We start from the raw sequence: 27,741 nt of genomic DNA, 5'->3' as shown, positions 1-27,741 counted from the left end.
CCCTCTTTCTCCGTATGCTGATAGACCTTCTGCATCTACATCTACTTTCCTCTTTGTTTCCACATTTTTAGCACCTCAGTGAATTTTCCTTCACCATTTCAGCATATTATTGTTGATTTTCTACTGCTAATAATGAATAGGTGGAAAATCTAATTATTGTTGCATTTTCATTCACAAACTCTTTCCATACAAAGCTAAAAGATTACTTTCCAGATGTCTCTGTGTCTAGTTTAGTCTTCAGTAACCTTATTTTTAATGGAAAATAATGTCTGTGTCATCCTTGTAGTCACTGCCCACTCTCCTCTGAAACTCACTTGATCAAGAGATGTCTTAACCATGATTGAAATCACATACTGTGTCCAATGAGCTGCCTTAAAGAACCAAAATATGATGTCTGCTTTAACATGTAGAGTGAAAAAAAGAGTTTAAGAAGCTCTTAGATTTTATTTCCTTTTGGCTTTTTTTATTTAGCGATACAGCATGCCCTTCCAACCATTCAAGCAGTGTTGCCCCAGCAACCCCATTTTAATCCTAACCTAATCAAGGGACAATTTATAATGACCAATTAAGCCACCCGTTACGTCTTTGAACTTTGGGAGGAAACCAGAGCACCTGGGGAAAAGCTACATGACTGTGCAGTGAATGGAGTGATATGGACATTGTGTAAGTATAAGGTATTAGCTTAGTTAGGCATTTCATTAACAGTTGAATTAGCTTGAAACAACATCATGGCTGTGTTCCTGAACTGTTCTGTTCTATTATCTAATGCTGTGGCTCCGGATTCCAACACCTGCACTCTCTTGCTCCTCTATTGCAGGGGTTCCCAACCTGGGGTCCACAGATCCTTCGGTGAATGGTAGGGGTCCATAGCTTAAAAAAATTGGGAACCCCTGCTCTACTGAAATAACCATTTCAGTCTCAGAGGGAGTATAGTTTCCCCTTGATCAATATTTACTTGGAAGAAGTTGGGAACCAACAGGAAATGAATAGTGGCCTGCATAAGTATAACCGTATGGTGTTCGAATTTCCCATTACGAAAGAATCCTTCTTAAAGTGTTATTTCAGAGTTTTACACCGTTAATTTTTTTAAAAGATAAATTATTGAAGAAGAATTCCATCAAAATAGAATGTCTCCTCTGAATGCTGCTTCAACCAGCTTATGTCAACTGGTCTGAACCATATTTACTCCTCAGACAAGACAAAAATAAAAGATTTTCTGATCATTATTTCCTGTGGGATCTTGACATCACTATGTTGACATCAATGTCATACATTGTAATGTTGATCAGACTGAAAAATTGTTCAGTCAACGTTTTGGGCCGAGACCCTTCGTCAGGACTGAAGAGAGAGCAGGCAGGGGCCCTATAAAGAAGGTGGGGGGAGGGTGGGAAGGAGAAGGCTGGTAGGTGTTCGATAAAAAATCAGAAAGGGGGAAGATCAAGGGGTGGGGGAGGGGATAGGCAGGAAAAGTGAAGAAGGAATGTAAGGTGAAAAAGCACTGTGTAGTAGAAGGCGGAACCATGAGGGAGGTGATCGGCAGCTGGAGGAGGAGGCAGAGTGAAACTGGAATGGGGGAAGGGAGGGGGAGGGAATTACCGGAAGTTGGAGAATTCAATGTTCATGCCAAGGGGCTGGAGACAACCCAGACGGAATTCCCTTTCCCAGCAAATCCACCCCCACAACCCCTACAAGGCAAATCGTCTTGAAGGTGGAGGGGTGGGTTAAGTGAAATGTTCCAAGGCTGACATTGTAGATTTCTGTTAGGCAAGACGATTAAGCACAACTCAGCCAAGGTGCCTCACTTCTCCCCTTATGTCCAATTACCTTGAATTCTACTTTGAACTGAGACCCACAATTGTTAACTCTCTGCACCACAGTTCAAGAGCTTTAAGCAGCAGGAACATCTTTTTTTGGTCAAATCAGCAGAGAAAAGATTTTAAAAAAGAGCTTTGTAAGCCAGGCAGCATTTATGGAAAAGAAGACAGTTGATGTTTTGGGCCGAGACCCGAGACAGAGATGTCAACTATACTCTTTTCCATAGATGCTGCCTGGCCTGCTGAGTTCCTCTAGCATTTTTATGTGTCAACATCCTTGTAGGCAGGTTTGCTAGAGCTGTCGAGGAGGGTTTAAACTAATTTGGCAGGGTGTTGGGAATGGTAAAGATAGGGCTGAGGTTGGGGCAGTTGGTATACAAGCAAAGTCAGTCTGTAGTGAGACTGTCAGGAAGGGCAAAATTGCAGTCAGTGGGATGAGTTAAACATAACATGGGAACAGAATCAAAAAGGGTTACAGATACAGGCTTGAGGGTGTAATAATTGAATGGATGCGGTATATGGAATAACATAGGTAAACGCAGCACGGTTACAGATTGGCAGGTATTACAATACATTCAAGGATACACGCACAAAGCCATGCTGACTATTCTTAATCAGTCCATCTCTATCCAAATACTCATAAACCTTGCAATAACTTTCCCACTACTGATGTCAGACTCACCAGCCTATAATTTCTTTGTTTAGTTTTAGAGCCTTTCTTGAACTTGGAACATCTCTGCTAGGGCCCCTGCAATTTCAGTACTTGCCTCCCACAGGGTGCGAGACAACACCTTGTCAAGCCCTGGGGATTTATCTACACTTATTTGTCTCAAATCAGCAAACACCCCCTCCTCTATATAAGGTTCCTGGCCTCGCTGCTGCTTTGCCTCACTTCTATAAATTCTGTGTCCGTTTCCTGAGTAAATAAGATGCAAAAAATCCATTTAAAATCTTCCCCATCTCTTTTGGCACCATGCATATTTCCAATACTGATATTTCAGAGGACGTATTTAGTTCTTTGCAATTCTTTTGCTATTAACATATCTGTAGAATCCCTTAGGATTCCCCTTCATCTTGTCTACTAGGGCAATCTCACGTCTTTTTTTAGCCCTCCTGATTTCTTTGTTAAGTGTTCTGTTGTATTTCTTATACAACAGAAGGTACCACATTTGTTTCTACCGGCCCATACCTGCTATCCACCTCTATTTTTTCTTAAACAGGGCCTCAGTATCTCTTGAAAACCAAGGTTCCCTAAACCAGTTATCTTCATCTTTTAATCTGATAGATAAATGTTTTGAAAACCTTTTACAGAGAAGATTTACTTTCTAATTCCTTCTCTGGATGATGGCATCATCCACAAGATCTGTATTTACTGTCAAATCTTGTTACTCCTGAACTGAGTGGTGTGTCAGAGCAATTAACAGTCAACTACGTTCGTGCATCTGTTGGTGAGATAGCAGTGTTTTATAGTAATCGAGGAGTTTCTTGGAGTTTCTGATGTTTGCCTTTTTTCCTCAGATGTATTTAATTAACATAATTTACATTCATGATATGGTGGGTGGAATCTGGGATACTGCTGCCGTAACTACACCACCATGCTATCCTTTCTTCCAGAACCAACATAGAAACATAGAAAACCTACAGCACAATACAGGCCCTTTGGCCCACAAAGTTGTGTCAAACATGTCCCTACCTTAGAAATTACTAGGCTTACCCATAGCCTTCTATTTTTCTAAGCTCCATGTACCTATTAAAAGCCTCTTAAAAGACCCTATCGTTTCCGCCTCCACCACTGTTGCCAGCAGCCCATTTCACGCACTCAACACTCTCTGAGTAAAAAACTTACCCCTGACATCTCCTCTATACCTAGTCCCCAGCACCTTAAATCTATGTCCTCTTGAGGCAACCATTTCAGCCCTGGGAAAAAGCCTCTGAGTATTCACATGATCAATGCTTCTCATCATCTTATACACCTCTATCAGGTCATCTCTCAACCTCTGTTGCTCCAAGGAGAAAAGGCCAAGTTTCATGACCAAGAATAAAGTCCCATTTCCACTAATTGACCTCATTTTCAGACCTTTTTGAGGAAGTTCCAAAAATTAAACCATCTTCTTTCACCACATGGACATTAATTAGCTGTTTATAAAGTCTTTTGAATTTTTTTAGGAATTGCAAGAAACTTATTATTGCACTTGAATGTAAAGAGCAAATGGTTATTTTCCTAATTATTTCCAGTAATTAAAAATACAGTTGCAGATTCAAGCTGTGAAAAAGCTATTTTTAGTTGTATTAATCAATCTTAATGATTATTCATAAATATATTAAGTTTTTTGATTCAATACATTTCTTAGTACATGTGACAATAATAAACTAATTTAGCATTTTCCATAAAGTCATATAATTTAAGATGCTCCCTGGACACACAGGCTGCAGCAGCCTCTGAGTAGAAATACATCTCCAAACAGGAATAATTTTCATCCCCGCAGCAGAAATTTCAGCCTTATGTCACTTGTTCTGTGGAAAAATGCAGGTGCCCAGTCTCTGCTCAGCAAGGTTCCACAAACAGTGAGGAGGTTATATGCTGAATTCAATATGTTAGCCAGGACAAGCAGGGTCTAAGATTAATGGAAGCCTGAAGTAATGTGTTCAGGTCTGTGGTAAAGTATTAATCTGCATATTATACTGAGAACCTGGTGTGGAGTTTGAACTACAACTTTTGATTTAGTGGTGGGCTGTCATCTGCAGGTTCAGGACTATTGGTCAGATTCTGGCCATCTATAGTCTCTGTTTTGACTATGCTCCGTAACAATAAATAGTTTAGCTGGGAGAGGAGAGTCAAAGTTCAAAGTTTGAAGTAAATTTATTATCACCATAAACTACCCTGAGCCTCATTTTATTGCAGCTATTCACAGCAGAGCAAAGAAATACAATAGAATCAAGGAAAAAACACATACAAACAAAAACTGACCAACAACTTATGTTCAAATTAAAATAATAAATAAATAAACATAAACAAATAAATAATACTAAGAATATGAGTTGTAGAGTCATTGAAAGTGGGTCCAGTGGTTGTGGAATCAGTTCAGAATTGAGGTGAGTCAAATTATCCATGCTGGTTCAGGAGCTTGATGGTTGTAGGCAAAGATTTTCACAAATACCAGTTGGAAAGTTTCTTAAGTATTACAATCCTGAGCTATGTTTCATTTAGCACCTCCCACCATCACACCATTAAAAGCAAATGCAGAAAATAAGGAAAGGTCAGAAAGATGAATGAAAAGCAATAAGCTGAACTCAGATTTATGGAGGGATACAGTTCTCCCCCATAGAAAGCAACAAGAAAGTCATGAATCTCATCTGTTCACCTCTGTAGGACTGCTACTGATCTATTGTGACAGGTCTTGCCTGAAGACCTTCACAGGAAGGGGCTGCAGGTTCTATCTTCATCTTGCATTCACTCGGTCAGGTTCCCGTCTTGTGTGACTTTCATCTGGCGTTAAAGATTCCCAGCACACGAAAGTCTGCTTTCTACTTCAAGAGCAGAGAGCAGTCAATGTTATTCTAAAATGAAGCTAATGCACTTCCCTCAAGAAATACTTAAAATTTGAATAGTTATTATAAATAACTGCAGATAGCAGAAGCTGCCTAAAGGCTGTAATCTAATTGCATAATGCAGTCAGGATCAAAAACTTATCAATGTCATATCCAATCCTTCATTTCCATGCCTTCAGTCCACACTTTGCCACTCACCCAAATCTGCCTTCTTAAATGTCCAACTGCACTGCTTTATGCTAACTTTCACCATTGGTTCTAACTGGTATCATCCATCAAACCTGTCAGCTCACTGTCCTAATGGGATTCTTACCAAACAACATCATACACACACAGCACAGAGAAAGGCCCTTTGCTCCACCAGGTCCAGACCAACTTGAAAGGTACTTGGAGAGGTTTGTGGTTGGAAAGTTTTAGAGGTACCTGAGCCAAATGTGGACTAGCTTAGGTAGGAATATTGATTGGAATGAAGCAGATGGTCTGAAAGGCCACTTCTATGCTATGGGATTCTATGACTATCATTCACTGATTTTACACAAGTTCCATTTTCTTTATTCTTTTCAACAACCTCCAGCCCTCAGATTCTACCTCTCATCCACACACTGTGAGTGATTTATAATGGCCAGGTCACCTATCAGCCTACACATCAATGGGATGTGGGAGGAAGCTAGAGACCCAAAGGAAACCACATTTTGACACCCACCCTGGACCAAGACTAAACTTGGGTATCTACAGCTGTGAGGCACCACTGTGGGATTAATTCCAGAATCTGTGCCAGGCTTGATCCAGTATGGGTTCTGAGACACTATTGATCTTCCTGCAATTGTAGGCCTCTGCAATATGAAGTGAAGAAAAAGACAAATTACTGTTAATGTAAATTATTTTGCTTCCATTTAATGGTTTTAATTATTTAATAATCTTTACATTTGAATAAAGTATTGTTTGAAGATTTTGCTGTAGTTTTAAAATAGAGATATTTAAAGAATCTAAAATGAATTAACAGGTTTGACAGCTGGTAAAGCCTAAACCAGGCTTTGGGGGCGGGCTGTCTGAGATACGTCTGGAATAGATTATCTGTACCCTGCCTCAGTTAGTGTGACTGTGGGTGAACCTCAGGCAGCGATTCCAGGCTTTGGGAGTGAGCTATCTGAGATGCGCCTGGAATAAACCATCTGCATCCTGCCTCAGTTAGGGCAGCAATTCCAGGCTTTGGGGGGGTAGGGTGTCTGAGAAAGCAAGAAAGAACGTACTGCAGCCAATTAACCTACGAGCCTTCAATAGGGTACAGACTACTACACGCTTGTAAATTCCACACAGACAACATTGGACGGCAGAATTGAACTAGAATGGGAGGCCACAGAACTAACATTCAGCCCACATGGGACCCAGTGTAAATTGACATTGAGGTAGGATAGACAATATAAACTTAAAAAAATGAAAAATGCAGAGAGTAATAGAATGCCTGGGAATAATTCAATATTAGTGATCAGCTTTATAACAAATGATATAACAGACACCCTGATTGCTCACTGCAGTCCCCCTTTTTTAAACATCTTTCACACTTATCAAATACATACTGTAATACTGATGCCAGAACACCAATTCATTTATGGCAATTATACAACAATGGCCTATGTTGTGCCACCTATGTTCAGCTATTCAACAAAGTTTTTAGAGCTTAATGGGAGAAAACACCAGAGGGGAGGAGGATCTATTCTGGCAAATCCAAACTGTAACCCAAAGGGTTAAGGAGGCATGATCACTGGGGCTATTTAGAGAGGAAATAGATTTGTTAGGATTTTGCTGGGGATAGTCATGATTACAGTGAACAGCAGGACAGGCTTGAGAAAACAAGTTCCTTCCTCTGGCTCCCACTTTCTTATGGTCAATAATAAATAAATAATTGGCACAAAGGGTCCAGCACTTGAGGAAATTAGCACCTCAGGACTTCCTTAATGTAGTGAGATGTTGAATGGTTGATGCACTGACAGGAATACACCCATTATTTTAATGGCAAAAATTGTGTCTACTATATTGTACTTCCAGCAGCAGTAACTAGGATTTACAGGAACACAAGGAAATAGGAGTAGGAGTTGGTCACCAGGCCCCTAAGCTTGCCCCACAGTTCAATATGGTCATGACCAATCTATGGTGGTCTCAACAACTCCCCCCTTCTGTGCTAGTTCCCCATAACACTCAATTCCTTAATCATTCCGATACCTTACCCATTTTCTGGGTGTCAACATCTCCAGAGATCTATCCTGAGCCCAACATATTGACGCAGTTACAAAGATATAACAGTGGCTGTATTTCATTAGGAGTTTGAGGAGATTTGGTATGTCACCTAATACTCTAGCAAATGTCTAACTGGTTGCATCACTGACTGGTATGGAAGAGCCATTACACAGGATCAGAAAGAGCTGCAGAGGGTTGTAAACTTAGCCAGCTCCATCATGAGCACTAGCTGCCCCAGCATAGAAGACATCTACAAAAGGCAATGCTCAAGAAGGCAGCATCCATTATTAAGGACTCCATCACCCAAGACATGCCCTCTTCTCATTGCTACCATCAAAAAAGAGGTACAGGAACCTGAAGACTTCCACTCAATGTTTTAGGAACAGCTTCTTCTCCCATATCATCAGATTTCTGAACAGACAATGAACCAACCTATAAAGCCCTATCTCACCATTTTTACTCTTTTTTTACACTACATTTAATTTAATGTTTTACATATATAGTTTTTACTGCAATTGCAAGTTTTTTATATATTGCACTATACTGCTACTGCAAAACAACAAATTTCACAACATATGTCAAAGATGTTAAGCCTGATTCTGATTTGATTGCCACCTTCAATATATCTAATGATATGGTCTTTACCACTCTCTAAAAGATGCACTGCCCTCTGATACACTTCCGTTTTAATTATGAACCCTTGTAAATGACATTGTAATTATATATCCTTGCTGGTGACTCTCACATGCAGAAACATCTCTACATCTACCTTGTCAATCTTCTGAGAAACATGTACGTTTGAATAAGGTCAATAATCATTCATCTAAACTCCAAGAAAGACAGACCTAAACTGTCAAGCATCTGTTGGGGTTTAGGCAAGCGCTGGTAGATTATATGGTAGATACCTATTGGTGGGAAGCAGAGGCATTGCACCATTCTCATTTCCCTTCTGCAAATCTGATAAGAGAATGAGATAATGTTTTGCATTTCAGGAAGTATTTAAAAATAGCTGTTCGGAAATGGTCTATGGTTGGGGATCAGCCACAGGTAAAATGAACGCCCACCAGTTATTGAATATAAACAGGAAACTGGTTCACAGACAGTGAGTAAAAATAGAACATACATACTCAACCTGAATATTGACAACGAAACACTGTGGCTTCGATCTTCCGGCTGCATAATTTTTTTTCCATTAAGAAAGCCCAATTGAGTAAAAACATGGACGTGTTTAAAGCTACATATGACCCAGAACAGGAAATGCATCACATTTGGTGTTACATTAAAGATATAGTTGCTACAGATTTTATTCAAAACCAGCCTTATTCAAAGTATCAGACCCCCACTTTAATGAAAGTCCAATATGATATTTGCATGAGGACATCTGACAACGAGGTTCAGTAGGGGAGAGGAATTCATTGATCACTGGGAAACTACACACTGCTAATTTCCCAGACTGAGGACGTTATTTTTATGGTGTCTCACAACTCATCTGGGAAAATATTTGATTAAAATGGCATTGTATATCACAGCATTAAAAATGGATACTTGGCCTATTATGCCTGTACAACCTAATAAGTCCAATTCTGTACATCCTACCCCACAGTCCAACAAACATTCCCTTCTCAATACCCTTTTAAATTTACAATATTATTTTATTTTATTTTATTTAAAAAGACAGCGTGGTAACACCCTTCCAGCCCAACAATTGCGCACCATCCAATTACACCCATGTGACCAATTAATCTGCTAACCCATACGTCTTTTGGAAAGTGGGAGGAAACCAGAGCACTTGGAGGAAACTCACAGAACTGAACCTGCTTCTTTCTTCCTTTCAGGACTCACTGCATACGATTCATAATGTCTCCCAATTATCTGAATTCCAAATCACTTCTCACCTGGATCCACCAACTCTTGCTACACTCACTCCCCTCACCTCTTTATAACTCCATTCTATCTTTCAATCCAGATGAGGGTCTTGATCCAAAACGTCAACTGTCCATTTTCCTGCACAGATGTTGCTGTCACACTGAGTTCTCCCAGCAGTTGGTTTCTTGTTCTTGATTTCAGCATCTGTAGCCTCTTATAGTCACAGAGTAATACAGCACAGAAAACAGGCTCTTTGGCCTAATTTACTCATGCGACCATAGAGGCTCTTCAGCTTAACACACTCAAGCAATTAAAAAAGCCCTTTGGCCTAACTTGCTCAAGTGACCAGACAAGCTCTTTGGCCTAATTCCCTTGTACAACCAAACAGGCCCTTTGACCTAACTCACTCATTGCCTGACACACTCATGTGACCAAACAGGCTCTTTGCCTGATACACTTGTGTGACCACACAGGCTCTCTCGCCTGATTCACTCGTGTGACCAAACAGGCTCTTCGGCCTAATACACTCGTGTGACCAAGCAGTCTCTTTCGCCTGATACACTCATGTGACCAAACAGGCTCGCTCACCTGATATACTCGTGTGACCAAACAGGCTCTCTCGTCTGATACACTCGTGTGACCAAACAAACTCGCTCACCTGATACACTCGTGAGACCAAACAGGCTCTTTGCCTGATACACTCCTGTGACCAAGATACCCATGGAAGCAAGTCTCATCTGCCCTCTTATTTGTCTATCTGAATTCTATTACTGACCTTCCTTCCTATGGATGTGAGTTCTTCATGCTACACCAGGCAAAGACACAAAGGTTTCAAACACTCTCTTGAGTAACAGCACTGTCTGAGTGAACACAAGTGCTCGAACATACCATGTAACAAAGTTTAAGTGGATAAAATGCGTTGAATTCTGCAGTATGTAACTGGCCTGAGGCCGCACCATCACCATTACATTGTGGGATCCCTAGGTGTGTTATAAATGGCTGATTGTAACTTTCAATAATCAGCCAGGAAAATGGAAGCCTGCGCAAAAAAACAGATGGGATACTCAGCAGGTCAAGCAGCGTCTATGGAGAGAAAAGATGAGTTAATATTTCAGTCCGATGAAGGATCGTTGACCAAAAACATTAACTCTATTTTCGTTCTTCCATGCCTTAAACCACTGAATATTTTCAGCATTTTCAATTTTTCTCATATTTCCAGCACTTGCAGTTGTTTTCTTAAATGATATGACTACTTTGCGTTAGTTAAAAGCAATGTCATTTCTGGATTGTATTAATCAAGCCAGCTATTAAATGGTATGGACACACTTGGAATCATGTGAAACTCAGACAATGGAAAGATTTGAACACAAGGTTGAAAGTTTAAAACAAGGCCAGAAGCCAGAGTATATGAGTAATGGTGGCCAAAGTCATTCATACTGACTGCATACAGTTTTTATTTATAGTTCATCAGATCAAATTTTTTTCTTCTGTCTGGACTGCTTTGCTTCTCTACAGTACGATTTCACATCGGTCTTTGTTCAAAGTTCAAAGTAAATTTATTATCAAAGTACACAGATATCACCATATACAACACTTTTTTTGGCATTCATAGTAAATACAAAGAAACACAATAGAATCAATGAACAACTACCCACAATGATGGATGGACAAACAACCAATGTGCAAAAGACAACAAATGAAGGAAGGAAAGAAGGAACTGAGAATGTGAGTTATAGAGTCCATGAAAGTGAGTCCGTAGTTTGTGGATTCAGTCTGGTGTTGAGGCAAGTGAAATTATCCACGTTGATTCAAGAGCCTGACATTTGTATACTCATTATAATTCTGTTAAGTGACCACTTTGATAACTGCTGTGAAACAGCTTCACGGATTCGCTTGCCAGCTCACTGTGTGCAGTGTGCAGTGTGTCACCAAGACATGTAAAAACACAGTGAATGCTCATCACAGAGGCTACCAATGACTCCAGTTAGCTAGTGCTGGTGTTTATGTTCCACATTAGCCTTCTCCCACCCTCGTTATCAGTGTAACCTTGTTTGTGTTTACTTTCCCCTAAATAGATCCAAACTATTTGCCTTAACCATCCCAAGAGAGAACAAATTCCGACTTCCCTTTTGGAATTTGAGTTAGACTTAGCCTGGGCTCTCCCACATACAGAAATAGTCTCACCTTGTCCAATCTACCAAGCAGATTCATAGCAAAATAGAGACACAAAACATTGCAGATTCTGGAATTTACAGCAAAACATTAACAGCTAGAGGAAATCAACAGGTCACACAGCATCTGTAGAACAAAACGAACAGTCAATATTTCCAGCTGAGACCCTTCAGCATCAGCAGAGACAAATGGACAGTCAACATTTCCAGTTGAGACCATTTTTCTGGACTCATAGGGAAGGATTTCAACCTGAAACATTGACTATCCATTTCCATCCACAGATGCTGCTTAACTCATTGACTTCCACCAGTAATTTGTTGTTTTCTTTCATATTAAAGATCTCTAACAAGTCAAAGGTCCCTCACTGGTTGCATCATAGCCTGGTATGGAAACACCACCAAAGCTCAAGAATGGAAAAATAAAACTACAAAAAATGGTGGATACATCCCAGTTCATCACAGGAAAAGACCTCCCCACCATTCAACACATCTAGAAGGAGCATTGCCAGCAGAAAGCGGCATCTATCATTAAGGATCCTCACCATCCAGACCATGCTCTCTTCTTGCTGCTGCCATATGGAAGGAGCCTTAGGTCCCATACTACCAGATTCAGGAACAGTTAGTATCATATAACCGTCAGGGTCCTGAACCAGAGGGGCTAATTTTACTCTCTCCAGCACTAGGATCTTTCAAAGACTCTACAACTCATGTCCTCCATATTATTTCTTTATTTATTGTTATTTTGTATTTGCATAGATTATGCGCGATTGCATATTGGTTGTTTGTCTGTTTTTGTTTGTGTATAGAGAGCGCACAGTTTTAAGGTGCTTGGAAGTAGGTACAGAGGAAATGTCAGGGGTAAGTTTTTAACGCAGAGAGTGGTGAGTGTGTGGAATGGGCTGCCGGTGAATGTGGTGGAGGCAGATACGATAAGGTCTTTTCAGAGACTCTTGGATAGGTACATGGAGCTTAGAAAAACAGATGGTTATGGGTAACCTTAGGTAATTTCTAAGTAAGTACATGTTCAGCACAGCATTGTGGACTGAAGGGCCTGTATTGGGCTGTAGGTTTTCTATGTTTAATTTATTCTGTTGTACTTCTTTACTCTACTGTGGCTACCCAAAAGAAAATTAATCTGTGGATAGTATATGGTGAAACATACTGTACACACATACTTCGATAACAAAATTTACTTTGAACTCTTCAGACTTCTGAATGAAATTATCTCTCAGTTTTCATATCGTCCTTAGCAATCTTACTTGAACTTGCAAACTTCCAATGTCCCAGGTTGAATGGTAGGTGAATTCTGCATTGACAAGCCTGGCTTAGTATTGTGGGACTGAGAGGATATAATCATATCAGTGTGGATCATCTCAGACCATTATTCCGTGAGCTTTTGTTGGGCATGTCCTGTGTGCTGGACAATGTGGAGATTAAGGAAGAAGTAGTGCTGGATCTTCTTAAAAACATTAAGATTGATAAATCCCCAGGGCCGGATATGATACACCACAGGTTGGTGTGGGAATTGAGAGAAGAGATTGCAGGAGCATTAGCTATGATCTTTAAATCCTCTTTGGCTACAGGGGAAATGCAGGAGGACTGGAGAATGGCAAATGTAGTTCCCTTGTTTAAAAAAGGTAATAGGGAGAAACCTGGGAACTATAGACCGGTGAGTCTTAAGTCGGTGGTCTGCAAACTATTGGAAAGGATTCTTACGGATAGGATCTACGAGCATTTGGAGAAGTACAGTCTACTCATGGAGAGTCAACATGGCTTTGTGAAGGGAAGATCATGCCTCACGAGCCTGATTGAGTTTTTTGAAGAGGTAACAAAAGAAATTGATGAGGGTAGGGCAGTGGATGTGATCTACATGGACTTTAGCAAAGCATTTGACAAGGTCCCTCACGAGAGACTCATCCAGAAAGTCATTAGGCATGGGATAAGTGGAACCTTGGCTGTTTGGATAAAAAATTGGCTTAAAGGAAGAAAGCAGAGGGTAGTTGTGGAAGGAAAGTATTCTGCCTGGAGGTCGGTGACTAGTGGAGTACCGCAGGGATCTGTCCTGGGACCCCTGCTATTTGTGATTTTTATAAATGACCTGGATGTAGATGCAGGAGGATGGGTGAGTAAGTTTGCAGATGACACAAAGATTGGAGTAGTTGTAGATGGAGCTGTAGGTTGTCGAAGGTTACAAGAGGATATAGACAGGCTGCAGAGTTGGGCAGAAAAATGGCAGATGGAGTTCAATCCAGACAAGTGTGAGATGATGCTTTTTGGAAGGACAAACCAGAAGACTGAGTACAGAATTAATGGTCAGTTACTTAAGAGTGTGGATGAACAAAGGGACCTTGGGGTTCAAATCCATACATCCCTCAAGGTCGCTGCACAGGTTGATAGGTTAGTTAAGAAGGCCTATGGGATGCTAGGTTTCAATAATAGGGGGATTGAGTTCAAGAGTAGAGAGGTCATGTTGCAACTCTACAAATCTCTGGTGAGACCGCACTTAGAGTATTGTGTTCAATTCTGGTCACCTCATTATAGGAAGGATGTAGAAGCTACGGAGATGGTGCAGAGGAGATTTGCCAGGATGTTGCCTGGTTTGGAGAACAAGTCATATGAAGCAAGGTTAGCAGAGCTGGGACCTTTCTCTTTGGAGTGTAGAAGAACAAGAGGAGACTTGATAGAGGTCTACAAGATTATGAGAGGCATAGATAGGGTGGATAGTCAGTACCTGTTTCCCAGGACACCAATAGCAAACACAAGAGGGCATATGTACAAAATTAAGGAAGGGAAGTTTAGGGGAGACGTCAGGGGTAAATTTTTTACACAAAGAGTTGTAAGTGCCTAGAATGACTTGCCAGGGATGGTGGTGCAGACTAAAGCATTAGGGGTATTTAAGAACCTCTTGGACAGGCACATGGATGAAAGATAAACAGACAATAGACAATAGGTGCAGGAGTAGGCCATTCGGCCCTACTAGCCAGCACCGTCATTCACTGTGATCATGGCTGATCATACACAATCAGTACCCCATTCTTGCCCTCTCCCCATATCCCCTGACCCTGCTATCTATAAGAGCTCTATCTAACTCTCTCTTGAAAGCATCCAGAGACTTGCCCTCCACTGCCTTCTGGGGCAGAGCATTCCACATATCCACCACTCTCTGGGTGAAAAAGTTTTTCTGCATCTCTGTTCTAAATGGCCTACCCCTTATTCTTAAACTGTGGCCTCTAGTTCTGGACTCACCCATCAGCGGGAACATGCTTCCTGCCTCCAGCGTGTCCAACCCCTTAATAATCTTATATGTTTCAATCAGATCCCCTCTCATTCTTCTAAATTCCAGTGTATACAAGTCCAGTCACTCCAATCTTTCAACATATGACAGTCCCGTCATTCTGGGAATTAACTTTGTGAACCTACGCTGCACTCCCTCAATAGCAAGAATGTCCTTCCTCAAATTTGGAGACCAAAACTGCACACAATACTCCAGGTGGGGTCTCACCAGGGCCCTGTACAGCTGCAAAAGGACCTTTTTACTCCTATACTCAATTCCTCTTGTTATAAAAGCCAGCATGCCATTAGCTTTCTTCACTGCCTGCTGTACCTGCATGCTTGCTTTCATTGACTGATGTACAAGAACACCTAGATCTCATTGTACTTCCCCTTTTCCTAACTTGACTCCATTTAGATAGTAATCTGCCTTCCCGTTCCTACCACCAAAGTGGATAACCTCACATTTATCCACATTAAACTGCATCTGCCATACATTCGCCCACTCACCTAACCTGTCCAAGTCACCCTGCATTCTCATAACATCCTCCTGACATTTCACACTGCCACCCAGCTTTATGTCATCGACAAATTTGCTAATGTTACTTTTAATCCCGTCATCTAAATCATTAATGTATATTGTAAACAGCTGCGGTCCCAGCACCGAACCTTGTGGTACCCCATTGGTCACAGTCTGCCATTCCGAAAGGGAACCGTTAATCATTACTCTTTGTTTCCTGTCAGCCAGCCAATTTTCAATCCATGTCAGTACTCTGCCCCCAATACCATGTGCCCTAATTTTGCCCATTAATCTCCTATGTGGGACTTTATCAAAGGCTTTCTGAAAGTCCAAGTACACTACATCCACTGGCTCTCCCTTGTCTATTTTCATAGTTACATCCTCAAAAAATTCCATAAGAATAGTCAAGCATGATTTTCCCTTCATAAATCCATGCTGACTCGGACTGATCCTTCTACTGCTATCCAAATGTGTCGTAATTTCCTGTTTTATAATTGACTCCAGCATTTTTCCCACCACTGATGTCAGACTAACCGGTCTATAATTCCCTGTTTTCTCTCTCCCTCCTTTCTTGAAAAGTGGGACAGCATTAGCCACCCTCCAATCCGCAGGAACTGTTCCTAAATCTATATAAAATGGAGGGTTATGGGGTAGTGTGGGTTTAGTACTTGTTTTTAAGGATTATATGGGTCGGCACAACATGGAGGGCTGAAGGGCCTGTACTGTGCTGTAGTGTTCTATGGTTCTATGGAATACACCTGGTCAGTGAGCCTCCAGAGCTCTCTTGGTTACAGAACATAGAACATGGAACAGTACAACACGGTATATTCCCTTCCGCCCGTCAATGTTGTGCTGCCCTTTTAACCTACTCTAAGACAATCTAACCATTCCCTCCCATGTAGCTCCCCATTTGTTTTCTATCTATGATCCTACCTAAGAGTCCCTTAAATGTCCTTAATGCATCCGCCTCTACCAGCACCCCAGCTGCACATCTCATGCACCCACCACACTCTGTGTTAAAATCGTGGGTAAAGGAATTCCTCAGGCTGTTCTGAATGACCGACTCTACATCCTTAGACTGTGCCGTCTGATTCAAAACGGAGGAAACGTTATCCTTGCATCTACCTCAATGACACCTACACGAATCATAGACATTTCAATGGCATCTTCTCTCAGTCTTCTAAATTCCCCAGGATACAGGCCCAATCTGCAAATTTCAGCTCACACAGCCAAAGCATCTTTGCAGGATTCAATACAGTGATCTTTTGCCACTTTTCCTCTATGCAAAATGTATCATTCCTTATGTAAGGAGACCAGATTTTGTATGTGATGTTCCAAGAGTACTCTCACCTACATAATATGGACAAAACATCTATTTACTTTTAAAAGAAGGCAATGATATCCTTCAAATTGCCTGCTTACCTATATGCTCTCTGTACAAAAACACGCAGGTCTGCCAGAGACAGTATTTGTCTTTGAGTCTCCCTCCATTTACAAACTACTCTCTTTCTTATATTTGTTGAAAAAAATAATTGAACCAAAGATTTTCTGCATTAAATTTCACCTACCATGTTCTTGCCATGCACTTTAATTTGTAAGTGGACCCTTGAGGTTTCTCTACATCTTCCCCTCAGCTCACGTTGCCGCCTAGATTTATTAAATCAGCCAACTTGGGTTACATCAATTCGAGAGCAACACAGATATGCAGCCACATGGTGCAACATGTGGACATGTGGTGACATGCGTGTCACGTGGTATGATGTGTGGACATGTGGTTTGCCTACCTCACAGCTCCATTGACCCCTATTTAATCTTAATGACTACACTTTATTCTAGGTGCTCCAGTTTCCTCACATATTCAAAAGACATACTGGCTGGTGGGCCCATCAGCTATTGTTACACTGGTTACTCCAGTGAGGTAATGCTCAGAGAGGGTGGAATAGTGATTAGGGTAATTTGTGGTGTGGGCCGAACAGACCTCTCTGAGGCTAGGCAAAAATTCAATGGGCCCACTTCAATGGGAACACCTTCTATGTCATAAGAAAATATGAAATAAAAGAGAAATATGATCCTCTCATCCAAATCATTGACAACTTGGGTCCAAGAAACAGTCCCTGCTAACCTCAGATCCGCCCAGTATTCATTGCTATTCTCTGTTTCATTTCTGTCAATCCACAGCAGCTCGAAACTCCAATCTCATATGCTCTAATTTAGTTCAATAATCTTTTGCCTGGCATCTTACCAAAGACTTTCTGAAAGTGTTATTGCACAACATTGACTTATTCTCCCTTGTTAAAACCTGACGAAGTACCGACTTAGATTCCCTTACAAAAGTTGATGTTTGACTCAGTCCAAATCTATCCTATTACTTTCCAGAAATATGGTTACCACTTCCAATCACTGACATCAGCATTGTTCCCATCACTGATGTTAGGTTAACATGTCTACAAGCAAATTACTGTTCATGTTAGAAATCCAAGATAAAAACAGAAAATGTTGAAACTATCTAGCAGTACCTGTGAAGAGAGAAAAACTGAGTTAAAATTAGAGGGGACCTTTCCTGGGAACCGGCCTATTCTGATAAAGCTGAAAAATTGTTGAATTCGGTGTTGAGAGCTGAGGGTATCATATGCACAGTTGGAAGGTTACGGGCAAACCTCACACTGGCTCCATTGGAATGGGAATGGGAGTGAGATGGAGAACTAAAGCAACAGAAAAGTGATGTTCAGGGGTACCCACGTAACCTGAATGGCAGTGTTCTGCAAAGCGGCTGGGTGAAAGGTCCAGTTGAAGAAAAAATAAAACTCAGAGCTCAGAAAAAGGAGCAATGGAATAGATCTGATTAGATTGTCCCTCGCCCAAGAACTGGCACAAAGGTATTCATACATGTGCAACTCTACCCCCCCCCCCCCACAGAGCTCACCAAGAAATTCAAACAGGTATAACTCCCCCCCCCTCGGGAGCTTACAAAGATATTCATACATGTGTAACTTCCCCCCCCCCCACCCAGGAGCTCACAAAGAAAATCAAACAGGTGTAACTCCCCCCTCAGGTGCTGACAAAGATATTCATACATGCATAACTTCTCTCTAGGAGCTTACGAAGAAATTCATATGTGTGTAACTACCCGCCCCCCCCCCAAAGGAGCTCACAAAGAATTCATTCATCGCTTTCAGTGTATTCAGATTCTGTGACATTTTCTTCCCACCATTCCCTGAGAAATGGGTTTCTTTGGCTTAATTACAAGATAAGAGATAGCAATTGAAGTATTAAATTATCACAAACATTATCGATAAACACAAGAGTTTCTCCAAATGTTGTAGCCATTAAGCAACACTGTAGTCTCCAAACTGGTGGTATGAAACTGATTTCTCGACTTCCAGTAACTTCTCCTCCCTCTCTCTTCTCATTCCCCATTCTGGTCATCTTTTCACCCTTTCTCTTCTCCTCACCTGCGCATCATGCCCTCCAGTGCCCTTCCTACTCCCTTCCTTCCATTGTTCACTCTTTTCTCCTATCAGATTCCTTCTTCTTCTTATTCAGTTCTTCACCTGTTCCACCTATCACACCCTAGCTGCTCATTTCTTCTCCTCTCCCCATCCATCTTCCTTCCCCTCTCACCAAGTTTTACTTATCACCTGCCAGCTTATACTCCTTCACCTCCCGCACTTATTTATTCTGGCTTCTTCACTCTTCATTTCCTGTCCTGATGAAGATTCTTGGCCTGAAAGATCAAATCATAAACACAAGTGATCCAGCCGATGCAGGAAATCCAGATGAACACACCATCATTCCTACAAGTGGCAAAAGTGCTACACCTGCCCATTCACCTCCTCCCTTACCCTCATTCAGGGCCCAAAATGGCCTTCCAGGTGAGGCAACACTTCAAATGTGAATCTGTTGGGGATGTCTATTGTGTCCAGTGCTCCGGGGTGGCCTCCTCTACATTGGTGAGCATGATGTAGATTAGGGGATCACTTCATTCAGCACCTCAGCTCCATCTGCAACAAGTAGAATTTCCCCCTGGCCAAACATTTCAATTCCAACATGTCAGTCCATGGCCTCCTTTTCTGCCAAGATGAGGCCATTCTCAGATTGGAGGAGCAACACCTCATATTCCACCTAGCTGTCCTCCACTCTGATGGCATGAAGATCAATTTCTCTTGTTGCTCATTCTCTTCCCCCTCCCTCATTTCCCTACTCTGGTCTCTTACACCTTTTCCTACCTGTATAATACTTCCCCCTGGGATCGCAGGGATCTGTCCTGGAACCCCTGCTATTTGTGATTTTTATAAATGACCTGGATGTAGAGTTGGAAGGATGGGTGAGTAAGTTTGCGGATGACATGAAGATTGGAGGAGTTGTGGATGGAGCTATAGGTGGTCGAAGGTTACAAGAGGATATAGACAGGCTGCAGAGTTGGGCAGAAAAATAGCAGATGGAGTTCAATCCAGACAAGTGTGAGGTGATGCATTTTGGAAGGACAAACCAGAAGACTGAGTACAGGATTAATGGTCAGTTACTTAAGAGTGTGGATGAACAAAGGGACCTTGGGGTTCAAATCCATACATCCCTCAAGGTCGCTACACAGGTTGATAGGGTAGTTAAGAAGGCCTATGGGATGCTAGGCTTAATTAACAGGGGGATTGAGTTCAAGAGTAGAGAGGTCATGTTGCAACTCTACAAATCTCTGGTGAGACCGCACTTAGAGTATTGTGTTCAATTCTGGTCACCTCATTATAGGAAGGATGTGGAAGCTATGGAGAGGGTGCTGAGGAGATTTACCAGGATGTTGCCTGGTTTGGAGAACAAGTCATATGAAGCAAGGTTAGCAGAGCTGGGACTTTTCTCTTTGGAGCGTAGAAGAACGAGAGGGAACTTGATAGAGGTCTACAAGATTATGAGAGGCATAGATAGAGTGGATAGTCAGTACCTGTTTCCCAAGGAACCAATAGCAAACACCAGAGGGCATATGTACAAAATTAAGGGAGGGAAGTTTAGGGGAGACATCAGGGGTAAGTTTTTTACGCAGAGGGTTGTGAGTGCCTGGAATGACTTGCCAGGGATGGTGGTGGAGGCTAAAACATTAGGGGTATTTAAGAGCCTCTTGGACAGGCACATGGATGAAAGAAAAATGGAGGGTTATGGGGTAGTGTGGGTTTAGTACTTTTTTTTAAAGGATTATATGGGTCGGCACAACATGGAGGGCTGAAGGGCCTGTACTGTGCTGTAGTGTTCTATGGTTCTATGGGTCTCCTGCTCCTTCCCCTTAAACCATAGTACACTCTCCTCTGATCAGATTACTCCCTCTCCAACCCTTTTTTCCCATCTATCCCCTCCCAGCATCTTACTTCATCTCCCCTCCCTCACCTATATGGCTTCACCTATTACCTTTGAGCTTGTCCTCCTCCCCCTCACCCCCACACCTTCTTCTACCTTCCTTTCCAGTCCTGACAAAGAGTCTTAACCTGAAATGTTGACTGTTTATTAATTTCCATAGACGCTGCCTGACCTGAGTTCAGTCAGCATCTAGTGAGTGTTGACCTGAAACATTACCTGTTTAATCCACACCATTGATGCTTCCTGACCAGGTGTGTTCTACCAGTATTTTGTAAGTGTTAACACATCAGAAAGAGACCATTCATTCCAACAGCACTACCATCTTTAAACTCTTCCTAGCATCCTCCTGCATCTCTCTGCACGAAGCAGCCCACCCTCAATGTGAAATGGTCCCTGACACATTCACTCAGTGTGTGGCAAAGCATTTCATATTCCTACATCCCACAAGTTTGAATATCTGAAAATCTGAATGGCAAGATGGACAGATTTTTATATATCAGAAGCAGCAAAGGCTTCAGAGCTGAGAGAGGGAGCAATCAGGCATAATTGAACAAGCCCAAACGAGGGGTTACTTTGACGAAGGGTTACTTTGTCACTTCTGAGCCAAGGCAGGAATTACAGAAAAAAAAGTTTCAAGGGAAATTCTGACCACCAATTTCTCTCCTTTTCTGATACAATGTGAGTAAAAACTCCAAGGATTCAAGCATCGATAATTTTCACAAATCTGTAGACTGCAATCCTAGAAGAAATCCACCATAAAAGGCAGAAGGATTTTTTAAAATCATAGTTTTTTTTTTACATTCAGCTTGAAAAGAGTCTCTATTCAGGATCCAAATCCCTTTGCAAAGGAGTGAAAGTTTAGAGCTAGGCTCTTTGAAAACGTGTCAGAAGACGGAAGGGGAGATGGATAATGAGGAAACCATAAATTACAACGCAAATGCTTCTAATTAAGTGAACTCTATTTCTGCAAATAGCTTTGTGCACCACATTTGAAAACTGCTGCATGGTCTGACAGATCCCACTGGAGCTCAGAAGCCAAGTATTACTGGATTTAAAAAAATTCCAGTTTAATGTATAATCAGGCCAAAGGTAGTGATATTTTACAACTAAAACAAACAAAGCCATTGATTGCTGTTACTGTGAGAAGGTAGTTCAGTTTCAGACCTACGGGCGTTCCATTTGGATATATTCTTGTAAGTTGTTTTCAGACTAGGGCTCCACTGCATCAAAACCCCAATGAGACCAAAGCAAATTTGCTTTGTGGCATTCGTAATTTTCAAATAATTTTAAAACTGCTTATTAAATAAAGATTTGCAGCTCCTAGATTTATTATACCATGGCAAAAAGAATGAATCTACACAAACAGAAAATCCCCAATAAAAAGATTTGAAAAATTTCATTAAGTTGGTATCACCAGCCTTTGAATGTGTGATCCACAGAGTATTCATGTGAAAGTTAAAAGGTTATAACCCATCACAACCAGCCCTCTAACAGCAACCGAAAAAGCCTTCTTCTTTTTGGACATGCATGTAGATAGCTTCGGATTTGCTCAATACTCAATGCAGCAAACTATAAACTTGGTTATAAGGAGCTATTTTCTAATTTCATTATTGAGAAAATGTTTCTCCACCAGGGCCAACTGGGACACATTGCACTAGGAAACAAGAATTCAGCATTAGTAACTTCATTTGCACGGCGATGGGATAAGACCAGAGCCAACTGCCGTGATTCATTATCATGTTCTTTATATGTAGCACCAATAAAAAGCAAGAGGGCAATTATCATCAAAAGAAGCAAACCTGAAGAAATGTATTCAAGATACTACTGTAATCTGGTCTGGCTTTCATAAACACATGACTGAACCATTAGCTAAGGCTTCTGTGATTACAACCTTGGCCTGGTGCAGAAATTGTGAGTGGCAATGAGGATTGCAAGGAGACTTCTAGGGAAACAGACAAGCTGAACAACAAGGCAGATTGGATATGGTGATGGAAAATGTGAGGCTAACTATTTCAGTAAAAAGAACAGAAAGCGACTAAACATTGGGAGAAACTCATGTTCAAAAGGACCTGGGGACTGTAGTACCCGACTGACTGAAAGCTAACATGTGGGCCCATCACTGAGTTAGGAAGGCAAATAAAAGCAGATCTGAGTAACCTGAGAAAGGGTGTAGTATGACAAGGCTTGCAGAACTGTGTGCAATTTAGGTCTCCTTCCTGAAAAAGAAATTGATTTATTTCCATAAAAGGGAGTGCAGCAAAGATTCACCAGCTGAGTTCCTGGTTCCTGATATGGCAGGTCTTTTATTTGAGAAAGAATTGAACAAGGCTGGCATCTATATAGAACATAGAGCACAACAGCATAGTACAAGCCCTTTGGGCCATGATGTTATGTTGATCTTTCAGCCTATTCTAAGATAAATCTAGCCATTCCCTCCAATGAAGCCCTCCATTTTTCTATATTAAAATGTGCCAAACCATGACTTACTTAATTTCTCCTCATATATCTCCGTCTACTGCCACCCCTGGCTGGGTTTTCCATGCATCCACTACTCTCTGTGTAAAGAATTTGCCTCTGTCATCTCCTCTATTTTTTCCTCCAAACACCTGAAAATTATGCCCCTGGTATTAGCCATTTCCACATTGGGAAACAACCTCTGGATGTTCTATCTAGCTATGCCTCTTTTCATCTAGTCCACGTCTATCAGGTCACTTCTCATCCTCCTTCACTCCAAAGAACAAAACACTAGCTTGCTCAACCTATTCAGAATATAGAGTTTATAACTCAGAATAATAAAAGATAACAAAAATGTCCTTACTTCATTGTCTGTGCAGTCCTTTTTGAGATCCCTTTAATTCTTCTAAACTCAAGCTCTTTTCTGACATCAGTTCTGCATCCCAAGACTCAATCTGGTGAGCCTTCTCTGCATTCTCCTTATAGGAAGTAAGTCCATAATTTTTTGGAAAGGAAAGCAAAACTGCACTTTGTCCATGGCAAGAATGTCCATAAATAAGGAAACTAAAATTGCACACAAGGTCAATTATACAAGGTCATGTATAAATGAGAAAGACATTCCTGTTCCTGCACTTAGACTCTCTTACCATGAAAGCCAGCATACAATATACTTTCTTAGTTAACTACTTCACCTGCTCTCAACAAATGGTGCAAAAGGACCCATATTTTTCATTGCATCACCTCCTTTCCCAATCTAATGCTGTTCATAAAGGTACCTGCCTTCCTTTTTTTATCCTCTCTGCATCCATCATGCATTTGCCCATATCCTCAACAACCCATGAAAATCACATTGGAGGCACTCTGCACCCTTTTCACAACTTATATACCCATCTACTTGCAGGTAATTCACATCTCCCTAGTGCTTTCCTCCCCCACCTCCCTCACTAATCCATCTAGTTTTCTACTTCACTTATTCATTTCTCCCATCTTTACTCTCTGCCCACCTCAATCTTGAAGACTAAGTGGGCAAGGTGAGTACATTTGCAACATTTAAGAGACATATGGATAGATACATGAAAGAGATTGGAATTAGAGGGTAAGAGGGCAAATGTGGGAAATTGGGATGAACAGGAAGGATGCTGTGGTTGGCATGGACCAGTTGAGTCAAAGGTCTTTACTGTATTACAGTGATATAGTTCCATCTGTCCATCATCTCCTCAATCTCACTCCTTTTGGTACATTTTGATATATAATGACAATCTTTCCTGTTCCATCTCAGCCCCAAAGTAGAACAAGATTCTTTAATTGGGTAGAGACAGGGAGGATTCCTCTAGCTAAAGAATCCAGAATCAAGGGCCATAGTCACAGTCTCCGAATAGGGAGATGCTTAAGGACTGAAAAAAGGGAGAAATTTCTTCACTTTGTGAGCAATGAATCTTTGGAATTCTCTAGCCCAGACGGAAAGGGAAGTTCACAATTGCACTCAAAACAGATTTGCATAGATTTGGGGTAAGACGGGAAGATGATGCTGTGACATGTTGGTGGTGCCAGCTAAGAGAGGATGGTGAAGACCAGCAATAACATGATTAATGCCATTCAGGCTCTCTGTGTCTCCACTCAATCACAGACAAATCCTTTGTTTCCCCTTCCACCTTCCCTTCTCTTCTACTTTACACATATTTAGCTGTTAACTTTCCTGAGTTCTGACAAGTGGTCAGCCTAAATCATTAGAGTGTTTCTCTCCCCATAGATATTGCTCGACCTATTATTCTTATTATAACTTGCCGAAGACAAAACTCAAATATGTTGCTGGTGGACAGTTAGTCATATATTAAAAAAAAATAACATATACCTTGCTTTTCATCCTCTCAGTCTTCCCAAGTTGTTAGGCTGCCACTGAAGTACTTATCAAAGTGTAGTCACATTTGGAGCACTCCCTAGAAATTCATCTCAGGTTGGTAGCACTGAATATGATGTATAGTCTTGTCCAATGACTTAAACGAAACTGAATTTCAGAGCCCAAGTACAATGCATTGTTGCTGCTAGATTTTGCACAACTGGGAATTAATTTCTAGGTGAGTTACTCAACAACATGATATTTACTGGATTACTTGTACTTCTTTAAGGAACCTTGATCAAAGGATATATGCTGGTCAGGACACTCTGTTCTCCTTGACAATACTGTCACATGATCTTTTAAATCCACCTAGTTTTCAGTTACTTTCTCCAATACAACACCGTTTTACATGAAGCGCACAAGATTATTGATCTCAAATTTTATGCCTCTGAGTAGGATTCAAGCTTATAAGCAGGTGACAGAGACAGGCATGGTACTGCTGAGCCACCAGATGACATTGGTGTGTTCCATGACTGCAGGTCTAAAGTATTCAAAACATCCATGGGCACATGAATATGAAATATATTTAGTGATTCTCCCTTTCTTCTCTCACACATTCTTCCTGTTGTACACATAAACATGCCTTAAAAATAATTCTGTATAACTACCTCTGTAAAGTACTCCTTCCTAAGCCTCAATTCAACTTTTCATTTTATCCCAATTTTCTTCCTTAACTTCGATCCAAATGCTCAATAAATTCTCTGGATTTTTTCCCCAAAAGATATAAACTATGGAAAGAGGAACATAGTGATTAATGGCAAGATCCATCGCTCTTTAAGGAGATAACATGTACCTACGTTCACATTCAGATCAATTCCAGTTGACTGAAACAAGCATATCTCTACCATGGATACTTCTCAATCTAGTTTCTTAGAAGCATGTTATTTTAACAGCAGGAATCTGTGGAGTTAGCAGGGAGTTTACACCACACAGCAGTGTAGTGGTTAACACGATGCTATTACAGCTTGGGGTGTTGGAGTTTGGAGTTCACTTCTGATGTCATAGAGTCAAAGAGAGTACAGCATGTAAACAGGCCCTCCAGCCCATCTTGTCCATGCCAAAACCATTTAGACTGCCTACTCTCATTGAACTGCACCAGGACCATAGCCCTCCATACCCCTACCATCCATATACCTATCCAAACTTCTCTTAAACATTGTAATCAAGCTCCTTTTGCACCACTTGTACTGGCAGCTCATTCCACACTCTCATGACTCTCTGAGTGAAGAAGTTTCCTCTCATGTTCCTCTTAACTTCTCACCTTTCACCTTTTACACATGACCTCTGGTTGTAGACCCATCCAACATCAGTGGATAAAGCCTACTTGCATTTATCCTATCTATACCCTTCATAACTTTAAATACCTGTATCAAATCTCCTCTCAAACTCTACACTCTAAAGAATACAGTCCTAATCTACTCAATCTTTTCTTTGATCCCTTTGTTCTACCACACTCCTCAGTGCCCTACCATTCATAGCTTTGGTCCTACCAAAGTGTGTTACCCCCTCATCATTTTCATATGCAAACTTGGCTCCAAAATTACCTCTGCTAACAGCTACATGACTCAGTGATGAGGAGGCCACCTTTCACAAACAACATACATCTTGGGTTGGTATGATTTAGGGTTCAACCAAACAGGAACATCATGATGTTCTGATTAAAGAAACCTCATTTGGAGTGAATGCTGTGCAAATACTGCCCATACACAATTGTCAGTCATCAATAACTAACAGATCATACACCGCATAAAATTATAAAGAAAGTATATTTACTGATTTCAGCTTTATCAAACAGTTATTAAGAGAAAGAAAAGAAAGAAAAGAAAAAAAGGGGCCCATTACAGTTAAACCAGTCTAAATGTGTACATAACATTGGAGCTCATATCTTCCAAAGCTGGGTATAACCGTTACTTATGGTGCTGGACCTAAGGTATGTGTGGAAGCACCAACCACAATCTGAACTTCCCTTGGTCCATCTCAAACAAACTGGCTTTCCCTCATGAGTATTGGCTTTCCTCCTTGGAGTCATTCATCTGCAAATCACTTCTTGCAATGGGGTCTCTCCTTTCCACAGCATCCTGCAGCATATTCCCTTCTGTCTTCCTCTGCTGCTCAGGCCAAAAAGGCCACAAACCAGACTACTGTCTGCACAAATCTCCCTCTGCCCTGTTCTCTCCAGTACTTTCTCCAGCTCCCATCATCCATTCCTAAGTTGAACAACAGGGCTTCTTATCTTAGTTGAAACCAAAACATTCGGCTAGCTTGACACACTGTTTATTGCAGAAACTGCTAAAATGAAATACCTACAGCATACCAGTAGAAATCTTAACCAGGGCATTACAAATGCAAAGCCTCTCACTTGTCTGCAATAAATTCCATCTGCCATTTTTCAGCCCATTGTTCCAGCTAATGTAAATCCTTCCACAAGCCATGATAGCCTTCCTCACTGTCTACTGAACCCCAAATCTTAGTGTCAGTCATAAACTTGGTGATCCAGTTAACCCCATTATCATCCAGATCATTAATATAGATGACAAACAACAACAGACCCAGCACTGATCCTTGCAACATACCACTAGTCACAGGCCTCCAGTCAGAGAGGCAACCTTCTACAACCACTCTCTG

The 27,741-nt window shown here is 41.2% G+C and overlaps 1 protein-coding gene across 10 annotated transcripts in view; it reads right to left on the bottom strand.

Annotated features, from left to right (window-relative positions):
- Positions 1-27,741, bottom strand: part of hivep3b (HIVEP zinc finger 3b) — a 696,153-nt gene that overhangs the window by 345,143 nt on the left and 323,269 nt on the right. The window contains exon 4 of one of the 10 annotated variants that reach the window (XM_073034359.1): positions 6,067-6,196. The exons of the other annotated variants lie outside the window; for them this stretch is intronic. The gene's annotated coding sequence lies outside the window, so the exon portion shown is untranslated. The remainder of the gene's footprint in view (positions 1-6,066; positions 6,197-27,741) is intronic. 10 annotated transcript variants of the gene reach the window in all.

This window comes from Hemitrygon akajei, chromosome 32 (genome assembly GCF_048418815.1).
Source record: "Hemitrygon akajei chromosome 32, sHemAka1.3, whole genome shotgun sequence".
Classification (NCBI taxonomy): domain Eukaryota; kingdom Metazoa; phylum Chordata; class Chondrichthyes; order Myliobatiformes; family Dasyatidae; genus Hemitrygon; species Hemitrygon akajei.
This window is presented reverse-complemented; position numbering and strand designations above follow the sequence as displayed.